Below are 11,685 nucleotides of genomic sequence, written 5' to 3' on the forward strand. Positions count from 1 at the left end.
CCATCCAATTTATTTCACTATCAGGCCACTGCACCATCTGTTGAGATGCTCAGCCATACAGAATATCAAGATCCCATGTTTAATTCTCCATTTATAGTACATTAGTTGGACTCAGAAGTGGTGGCAATGGTAGGTGCTGAGATCCAAGTTGGACGCAGTGAGTTCAAGCAAAGTTGAAGGTGAGAGGGGGTATACAAAACCTACTCCTGATTAAGATTCAGTAGCCCTTGCTGAAAAGGGTACACGTGTTGATGCTGAATGACATCAGGATCAGGTGTGATGCCACGCCTGGTTGATCTGGTGTCACTCTCTATCTAAATCATACTTCAAGGATGGGCACGCGAACAAAATGATCAATAGATGGAAAATCCTAATGGAACTGCAACCCAGGAAGGGGGAAAATAGAAAAGCTAATAAATTTATTGTAATTAAGTACTGCCTTGATGTTGTCTGAAGTAAGGCCCATTGTAACATGATGATAAGATGGTAGGTAGTTAAAATTTGTCAATGGCACTAGCTCAGGTAGAATGCTAAGCTGGGGGGAGGACACAGAGAAACAATATACACAAGATACGGATCATTTATATAGGTGGCACATTGCTGCCTCTCAGTGGCAGGGGCCCAGGTTCAATTTCAGCCTTTGGTCACTGTGTGGAGTTTGTACATTCTTCCCATGTCTGTGTGGGTTTTCTCTGGGTGCTCCGGTTTCCTCCCACAATCCAAAGATGTGTGGGTTAGGTTGATTGGCCATGCGAAATTGCCCTTTAGTATCCAAGATGTATATATTAAGGGGATTAGCGGGATAAGTACATGGATTTATGGGGTAAGCCTGGATAAGGGTTGGTGAAGACTTGAAGGGCTGGATGGTCTCCCTCTGTACTCTAGGGATTCTATGATTCTATAAATAGTTTATGCATATCCAGTAATCCAAGCTGACTACTTAGTAAAGCTGTTTACTGGACTTCTCAATGTGTTTTAAACATATAGTCATTTGACTACACAATATATTGGTGTCCATGCTGAAATACTATGACTTAAAATAAAAGTGCAATGATGCAAATTCTTCCCCTATCCAAACAACCATCATTCCCATCTAATTTGAACATGGTGATTAATTAAACAACTCACCAGAGAAGGAGGCTTCACAAATATCCCCTTCCTCAGTGACGTTAGAGCCCAGGATATCAGTGCAAAAGATAACGCATTTGCAACAATCTTCATCCAGAAGTGCCAAATGGATGAACCATCTTGGCCTCCTCCTGAAGTCCCCGTAAAATAACATGATGGATGTCAGTTTTCAGTCACTTCAATTCAGTCCACATGATATCAAGAAAAGACTGAAGGCATTGAATATTGCAAAGGCTATGGGTCCTGACAATATTCCAACAATAATACTGATCATTTGTGCTCCGGAACTAGACATGCTCATAGCCAATCTGTTCCAGTACAGTCACAACACTGGCATCTACCCAACAATGTAGAAATTTATCCGGGTATATCCTGTACACAAAAAGCAGGATAAATCCAACCCATCCAATTAGCATCCCGTCAGTCTACTCTCAATCATCAGTAAAGTGAGGAAAGGAGTTATCAACAGTACTATCAAGTGTCACTTGCTTAGCAATAACCTGTTCACTGACACTCAATTTGTGATCCGTCAGCACCATTCAGATCCTGACCTCAATACAGCCTTGGTTCAAAAATGAATGAAAGGGCTGAACTCAAGAGTGAGGTGAGAGTGATTGCCCTTGGTTCAAAAATGGATGAAAGAGCTGAACTCAAGAGGTGAAGTGAGAGTGACTCCCCTTGACATTACAGCAGCATTTGACCGAGTGTGGCATCAAGGAGCCCCAGCAAACTGGAGTCAGTGGGAATCAGGGAGAAAGCTCTCCATTGGTTGGAGTCATAGCTGGCACAATGGAAGATGTTTATCGTTGTTGAGTTCAATCAATCTCAGTCCCAGGATATCACTGCAAGAGATCCTCAGGTTAGTGTCCTATATGTCCAACCATCTTCATCAATGATCTTCCTTTCATCATAGAGTCAAAACTGGGGATGTTCACTGATGATTGCACAATGTTCAACACCATTCACACCTCCTCAGATACTGATGTCCATGTCCATATGCAGCAAGATATGGACAATATTCAGGCTTGGGCTAAAGGTGGCATATTTTTGCCACACAAGTGCCAGGCAATGATCATCTCTAACATGAGAGTCCAACCATTATCCAGGGAGTTACCATTGGCCAGAATTTGAACTGGACCAGCCATATAGAGGGGATCTTATTGAAACATATAAGATGATTAGAGGTTTAGATAGGGTGGACAGTGATAGCCTTTTTCCTCGGATGGAGAAAGCTAGCACGAGGGGGCATGGCTTTAAATTAAGGGGGGGTAGTTATAGGACGGATGTCAGGGGTAGGTTCTTTACCCAGAGGGTGGTGAGGGATTGGAATGCCCTGCCTGCTGCGGTTGTAAATGCGCCTAGTTTGGGGGCGTTTAAGAGATCCGTGGATAGGTTTATGGACGAAAAGGGATTGGTTTAAGTTAGAGGGTCATTGTTTTTTAACTGGTCGGCGCAACATCGTGGGCCGAAGGGCCTGTTCTGCGCTGTAATGTTCTATGTTCTATGTTCTATATAAGTACTCTGGCTACAAGAACCAGTCAGAGACTGAAAATTCTGCATCACGTGACTTGCACTCCTGACTCCACTTGGCCTGGAAGCATCTACAAGGCATAAAAAACAAAGAACAAAAAAAAAGCATAAGTCAAGAAATGCTATCCACTTGCCTGGATGAGTGCAGCTCCAGCAGCACTCAAGTAGTACAATTCCAACCAGCACAAAGTAATCTACTTGATTGCCATCTCATCTACCACCTTAAACATTCACTCCCTCCAACACTGGTGCAAACTGGGTACCATCTACAAAATACAAAAATTCACCAAGACTCCTGTGTTGGCACCTTTCAAATTCGCAATGTCTGCCAACAAGAAGGACAAGAACAGAAGATGCTTGAGCACACCGCCATCTGGATGTTCCTCTTCAAAGCACACACCATCCTGGCTTGGAAATGTATCTCCGTTCCTTCACAGTCACTGGGTCCAAATGCTGGAACTCCCTAACAGCACTGTGTGTGTCCCTACAGTACATGGCCTACAGTGATTCAAGAAGGCAGCACACCATCACCTTCGCAAGGGCAATTAGGATTGGGCCCAGCCAGAGATGTGCACATCCCTTGAAAGGATATTTTAAAAACTTAAATAATCAGGACACAAAACTGAAATGTCCTCTTGCAGTGATGAAATTATGCAAGTAAGAGTAAATTTACATTAATACAGGTGGGTCCCTGGTTCTAATATCACTTTCAGTCCAACTGATCTAAAAATCCAATAATATTTAGTGTTGAAAAGGGTAATGAAACTGAATAGTTAACCTGATCATCTGATTCCTTGCTGCACTTGTACTAAAATGTAATATTGCCAGCCATGAATAGTTTGACACACTTGGGTTTCATTGAACGGCATTGTATTCACCTCAGGAAGTCCCAAAATATTTTTGAGCCAATTGAATACTTTTCGATCATTGTTTTCATGCCAGAAGCATGGCAGCCACTTTGTTATTCTGGTGGTTTTAAGTACTTACTTAACATCTTATGATATACATAACAATTAAAGAGAGCAAGGACAACTTGTGTTTGTACAGCACATTTCACCTTTCAACACCGCTGGGCATCAAGTGCTTTCCAACAAATGAATAATGTTGAAAGCTCGTTGCTATTGTAATGTGGCAGCCAGTCTGCATTCAGTATGTTCCCTTAGATAACAACGTAAGAATGTCCAAATAATCATTTTTAGTGATGTTGATTGAGGGGAAAGTATTGGCCAGAATACTTGGGTTACCTTCCCAGTTCTTCTTCAGAATAGAATTATTATCATGGGATCTCACATGTTGGTGCTGGAGAGGACGGTTGTGATTTTTGGGGCTTTGTCTCCGGTCCGCTCAACAGGACATCAGAGCTAAAGCAGGATTGCTTCCAGGTGGCAAACTTGTCTCTATGCTCCCAGCACGCCCTGCCAACCCAATCTGGGTCCCATGCACAAATAATTAGAACATAGATCATAGAACATTACAGCGCAGAACAGGCCCTTCGGCCCACGATGTTGCGCCGACCAGTTAAAAAACAATGACCCTCTAACCTAAACCAATCCCTTTTTGTCCATAAACCTATCCACGGATCTCTTAAACGCCCCCAAACTAGGCGCATTTACAACCGCAGCAGGCAGGGCATTCCAATCCCTCACCACCCTCTGGGTAAAGAACCTACCTCTGACATCCGTCCTATAACTACCCCCCCCTTAATTTAAAGCTATGCCCCCTCGTGCTAGCTTTCTCCATCCGAGGAAAAAGGCTATCACTGTCCACCCTATCTAAACCTCTAATCATCTTATATGTTTCAATAAGATCCCCTCTTAGCCGCCTTCTTTCCAGCGAAAACAACCCCAAATCCCTCAGCCTCTCCTCATAGGACCTCCCCTCCATACCAGGCAACATCCTGGTAAACCTCCTCTGCACCCTCTCCAAAGCCTCCACATCCTTCCTGTAATGTGGGGACCAGAACTGCACACAGTACTCCAAGTGCGGCCGCACCAGAGTTGTGTACAGTTGCAACATGACGCTGCGACTCCTAAATTCAATCCCCCTACCAATAAACGCCAAGACACCGTATGCCTTCTTAACAACCCTATCTACTTGATTCCTAACTTTCAGGGATCTATGTACACATACACCTAGATCCCTCTGTTCATCCACACTGTTCAAAGTCCTCCTGTTAGCCCTATACTCAACACATCTGTTATTCCTACCAAAGTGAATTACCTCACACTTCTCCGCATTAAACTCTATCCGCCACCTCGCGGCCCAGCTCTGCAACCTGTCCAAGTCTTCCTGCAAACTATGACACCCTTCCTCACAATCTACCACACCTCCGACTTTGGTGTCATCAGCAAATTTACTAATCCACCCAACTATACCCTCATTCAGATCATTAATAAAAATTACAAACTGCAGTGGCCCCAAAACAGATCCCTGAGGCACACCACTCGTAACTGAACTCCATGACGAATATTTACCATCAACCACCACCCTCTGTCTCCTATCTGCTAGCCAATTCCTGATCCAATTTCCTAGATTACCCTCAATCCCATACATCTGCATTTTCTGCAGAAGCCTACCATGGTGAACCTTATCAAAATCCTTACTAAATCTTACCTTACTAAAGCCTTACTAAAATCCATATATACCACGTCAACTGCCTTACCCCCATCCACCTCTTTGGTCACTTTTTCAAAAAACTTAATAAGGTTAGTAAGGCACGACCTACCCGTTACAAAACCATGCTGACTATCTCCAATCAATTCATTACTCTCCAAATAACTATAAATCCTATCCCTAATAATTTTTTCTAAAACCTTGCCCACAACAGAAATGAGACTCACCGGTCTATAAGTCCCGGGAAAGTCTGTGTTCCCCTTCTTAAACAATGGGACAACATTCGCTAACCTCCAATCTTCCGGTACTATACCAGAGGCCAACGACGACCTGAAGATCAGAGCCAGAGGCTCTGCAATCACTTCTCTTGCCTCCCAGAGAATCCTAGGGTAAATCCCATCCAGACCAGGGGACTTATCTATTTTCAATCCCTCAAGAATATCCAGCACATCCTCCTTATCAACTGTAATACTGTCTATTCTACTCCCCTGCAACCCAGTGTCCTCCTCAGCTATATTCTTGTCCCCCTGCGTGAACACCGAAGAGAAATATTGGTTCAATGCCTCTCCAATCTCTTCCGGTTCCACACATAACTTCCCTCTGCTGTCTATAACTGGCCCTAATCTTGCCCTAACCAACCTTCTGTTCTTGACATACCTATAGAACGCCTTAGGATTCTCCTTAATCCTATCAGCCAAAGTCTTCTCATGTCCTCTTTTAGCCCTTCTTAACTCACTCTTCAACTCCCTCCTAGCCAATCTAAAGTTTTCTAGTGCACTACCTGAGCCCTCAAGCCTCATCCGAACATAAGCTTCCTTTTTCTTTTTAACCAACGAATCAACTTTTTTAGTGCACCACGGTTCCCTAGCCCTACCAATTCCTCTTTGCCTGACAGGGACATACCTATCACGGACTCGCAGTAGCTGCTCCTTGAAAAAACTCCACATTTCGGACGTTCCCAGTCCCTGTTTTAGGGCACTCAAGGCACTTCTTTGAAATGCGGTTGGTGGGCTTGAAGCCTGATTCAAAGCCCTCTCACCATTCGCCCACCTCCCCAGTGGGAACTGCACTGCGAGCTTTGGGTGCTGGTCATGCCCATAGCTGGGCTCAAAGGGATCAAGGAGGAAAGTCCAATGCCCATGTGTCCCTCTGCCACTGCCAGGCTTCAGTCAGAGGGTTCACCAAGGGGATGAGGATTGGGCGGACTTGGGCTGGGGGCAAGGTGTTGACCTCAGCATTCTCACCCATCGTGGGTGTCTCAGAGTTGGGCTGCCCCTTCTAGCCCTAGATCAACTAGAACGGCACAGAGGCATTGTGGTTCGAACTGTTCCCTCATAATGCCAGGGACACAGGTTCAATTCCAGCTTCGGTTGACTGTCTGTGTGGAGACTGCACACTCTCCCCATGTCTGTGTGGGTTTCTTCCTGATGCTCCAGTTTCATCCTACCTCTAAATATGTGTGGGTTACATTGATTGCCCCTTAATATCAGGGGGATTAGGAGGGTAAATGTGTGGGGTTACCGGGATAGGACAGGACCTGGGTGGGATTGTTGTCAGTGCAGGCTCAATGGGCCAAATGGCCTCCTTCTAGATTCTATGATCTATGAATATCATGCCTACATCAGTGTAGCTCCAACATAGTTTCTGATAGACAGGGGAATTAAGAGTTATGAGGAGAAAGCGGGAAAGTGGAACTGATCCACTTCAGATCAGCCATGATCTTATTGAATGGTGGGGCAGGCTCGAAGGGCTAGATGGCCTACTCCTGCCCCTATTTCTTATGTTCTTATGTTCTTAATGCTCAAGACACCATCCAAAACAATGCAGCTCTCTTGATTGTCAGTCAATCCACTAGCATAAACATTCACTCCCTCCACCACTAATGCATTGTTGCAGCAACATGTACCATCTACAAGATCCACTGTAGTAACTCACAAAGGCTCCTTTAACTGGACCTTCCGAACCCATTGTCTCTACCATATGAAAGGGCATGGGAGGCAGATACATGGGAACACCGTCACCTACAAGTTCCTCTCCAAGCCAAGCACTGACTTAGAAATATATCGCCATTCCTTCACTGGCACTGAGTCAAAAGCCTGGAATTCCCTCACTAACGGCACTGTGGGTGTTCCTACACCACAGGCCCTACAGTACTTCAAGATAGCTACTCACCACCATCTTCTCAAGGACAATTAGGAATGGGCAGCACAGACATGCCTTGAACAAAAATAAAAGACTATCGAAATGAAACCTGTTGACTACAAATTATAATGGGCCTCTACTTTCAGGGAAGAAGGCCAGTGCTATAAAATAATATTGTGATCTACCATAGAATATGAATGTCAGAGCAGAGGATGCCTAATCTCACATCAATATATAACAAGATGTTTAAAGTTTGAAGTTTCTTCAAAGTTTTTAAAGTTTAAAGTTTATTTATCGTTACTGTCACAATTAGGCTTACATTAACGTTGCAATAAAATTACTGTGAAAATGTGGTTAGATAATCATGTATTAAGCAAAATGATGAAAAAGTGAGGATTCAATACGTGAAAGCATTGTTATTTTAAAACTACAAACAGCAATCACACTCAAATAGTTAACAGTTATAGAGATGGAATATCAAATATTCAAGTCACAACCGAAGGAATTGTTGAGAGGTTTAAGATGTTTTGTCATCAGCAGCTGTTAGCCTGGCTGCCAAGTGATAATGTCTCATTCCTCATGAGTAACTAATTTCCTTGGTTTTTTTCCCCACATAAGGAGGAATTGATTTTAAATGATAACCATGTGATGGTTTGCATTCACCCGGGAACAAATTGTGTGTGTCCCACCCTACCCCCGCTCTCCCAGTCTTTGTGACATGATTGGTTCTGCCTGTACTGGGGGTGGAATTCTAATTGTATTTCTGAATGAAACCAGATTTCTGTAGTTGATGAGGTCTCCCATGTGGGGAAGGGTCTAACACGAGCCAGTTACCTTGCTGGATGGGGGGATGAGAGCGATCTGCTCTCCCTGCGGTTGAAAGATGAATTAGGCCTCGCACATTATACAGACAAAGCATATTGTACACAGGGAGGGAAAGGAGAGAATGCAGAATATAGTGTTACTGTGACACGTATTAAAGCAGCAGGATGAAGCTAACACTGGCTGAAATCTATTTAAGGGACTGTTTGATGCCAAAGCCCCCAGATACAGGCAGATTGAAAAGAAGGGCTTCATTGACCAACGTGGCCACAACTTGTCCTTCTTGGAGACAATACTGCAGGCGGTCTCTCTGTTTAAATGCATTCTGCTTTCTTTTGGCTTCAGTATGTTTGTGAAATCCTTCAGTGGGTCTAAGGTGAGGTGGGGGAAGGGGGGAGTTAATGGGCGAGAGGGGGCGGGGAAGGGTTCCTCCAGACACTGGCTCAGATCCCAGGCCACTGCTGCTTTCCAACCACCCAAGTGGTTTTAAAGAAAAAAAAACACTCTGTGGTTAGAATAGTTCCTTTTGGCTACTGCCCCATCGCCTATTGTGTGGCGTTGGCATCGAGGATCTGGACTGAAAGGTTTGAAAAGAAAAATCAAGAGCAGATCCCTTAAGAGGTTTGAGAAAACATCTGGTCAGAAGGGAAATTCAATTTCAATGTTAATTAGCAGAGTCGGGGATGATTGAGAGATGTATTGAACGGTGCCCACCCCCCTCAGTCTGTGCCATTTCGAGTGAGTATTTCTGACATCAATAGCAAAGCCAGGGAGAGTTGCAACAACCCTCACTATTGGCGGGGGGTGAGTCCCTAATGGAGCAGGGAGTTCTCCCTGCCTCTGCCCCACTTCGCCAACACCCCAGTCTCTGGTGCAGGCTCAATGGGCCCCAAACTACTCAGTTTGTGAGTTGTTTCTTGAATCAGCACCAGCTGGGTCAAAACCTGAAACTTAACAATGCATAAAAAATATAAATCTAACCATACTGTCGGCACAGCACTGACAATCCACTCGCAGAATTAATCACAGAAACCCTACAGTGAAGTTGGAGGCCATTCAGCCCGTCAAATCTACACCGACTGTCTAATACAGTAACCCACCCAAGCCCTATCCCCATAACCCTATGTATTTACCTCACTAATCCCCCTAACCTTGGGACACTAAGGGTGGGATTTTATGGCCTCGCTCAAGTGAGACCATAAATTCCTGTCCAAGGTCAATGGGGATTTCCGTTGTAGGGCCTTCATCTGCTCCAATTCTGTGGCGAACAAGGCAGTAACGTTCCATCATGAAGGGCCAATTCAGCATAGCCAATCTACCTAACCAGCACGTCTATCGGACTGTGGCAGGAAACCAGATCAGTGCGTGTATCAAGTAGATGCTTTGCACAGAAACACAGACATGGTGACAATGTGCAGACTCTCACAGACAGTCACCCAAGACCAGAATCAAACCTGGGTTCCTGGATCTGTGAGGCAGCAGTGCTAACCACTGTACTACTGAGCTGCCCTAATCTAACATATTAACTAGAAGCAACTTTGCCTTCACAATTAAAGAGAAAATATTGAACTTAGAAAAAGTACATTTTCTTTACAATGTTTTAATTTATTCTGGGGATGTAGGTGTCGCTGGCTGAGCCAGTATTTGTTGTCCTTCCCTAATTGCCCTTAAGAAGGGTGGTTTTCTTGACACACTGCAGCCCATGTGGTGTAGTTACACTCACAGTGCTGTTAGGAAGAGAGTTCCAGAATTTTGATCTGAAAAATATGGAACAGTAAATATTGTTACTTAATGTTGAGTGTCTGTGGTCGGGATATAAACATTCCCTCCCCAGTTCACCCCTGCTCCTCCAGCAGTGATCCTGCACATGAACTCAACATGTTTCAGTTAAAGTAACTGGCCAAAGAGCTGGAAGGTTTGTCAGTGAGATATTGCTAATCATAAAATCCCTACAGTGCAGAAGGAGGCCATTTGGCCCATTGACTCTGCACTAATTCTGCAACAGGGCATCTTCATAGAATCCCTACAGTACAGAGAGAGGCCATTCAGCCCATCGAGTCTGCACCGACCACAATCTCTACCAGGAACTACCCCCATATCCCTACATATTTTACCCACTAATCCCTCTAACCTACGCATCTCAGGACACTAAGGGCAATTTTAGCATGGCCAATCAACCTAACCCGCACATCTTTGGATGGGCCCTCCCACTGCCCTATCCCTGTAAAACTATGCATTTATGATGTGGAGATGTCCGCGTTGGACTAAGTGGTCACAGTAAGAAGTCTCACAACACCAGGTTAAAATCCAACAGGCTTACTTGGTATCACAAGCTTTCGGAGCACTATCCCTTATCAGGTGACTCACCTGATGAAGGAGCAGTGGTCCGAAAGCTTGTGATTCCATACAAGCATGTTGGACTTTAACCTGATATTGCGAGACTTCTTACTTTGCAAGTCCCCACCTATCTCTAACTTGCACATCTTTGAACACTAAGGAGCAATTAACATGGCCAATCCACCTAACCAGCACATCTTTCAGACTATGGGAGGAAACTGGAGCAACCGGACAAAACCCACGCAGGCACGGAAAGAACATGCAGACTGCACATAGACAGTCACCCATAGTTGGAATTGAACCCAGGTGTCTGGCGCCGGTGAAACAGCAGTGCCAACACTGTGCCACTGTGCTGCCCTTTGCACAATGGACTGCACTGCCTGGAAAGGTGTTGGAAGCAGACTGAAATATGTAATTTTCAAAAAGACAAAACAAACAAAAAGTCACAGGGCAGGAAAATGGATAATCAGGTAGCTTTTTCAAAAGGATGACCTAGACACAATGGGCCTAATGGCCTCCTCCCTCTGTACAAGCTGATTCTGTGACCTACTGGTACCCCAGCTCCCTCGCCCATGTGACTTGTTAATGCAAATGTATACCAGAAATAACCTGGCGAGCATGGTGTGTGAGAGCAAGTTCATAGAATCCCTATAGTGTAGAAGGAAGACATTCAGCCCATGGAGTCTGCACTAACCACAATCCCACCCAGGCCCAATTTCACTAACCTCACATTTTTACCTTGCTAATCCCCAAACACTAGGGGCAATTTAGCATGGCCAATCAACCTAACCCGCACATCTTTGGACTGTAGGAGGAAACTGGAGCCCCTGGAGGAAACCCCTGCAGACACGGGGAGAACGTGCAGACTCCGCACAGACAGTGACCCGAGGCTGGAATTGAACCCGGTTCCCAGCGCTGTGAGGCAGCAGTGCTAAGCACACATGTAGCTGAGAACAGAAAAGAATTCGCCTATTTAGTGTCCGCAGGTGTTCGAGGAGAAATAAAGTCATTTAGCCCATTTTTTGCATTCCAGAAGAGGCCACTGTGACATTCCGGAATGAATGAAGGTTTGCACCAATCATTATTATCTTTAGCACACTGGTCACCCTGATC

The sequence above is a fragment of the Carcharhinus amblyrhynchos genome, chromosome 3 (genome assembly GCF_965287045.1).
Source record: "Carcharhinus amblyrhynchos chromosome 3, sCarAmb.v2.hapA, whole genome shotgun sequence".
NCBI classification, from domain to species: Eukaryota; Metazoa; Chordata; class Chondrichthyes; order Carcharhiniformes; family Carcharhinidae; genus Carcharhinus; species Carcharhinus amblyrhynchos.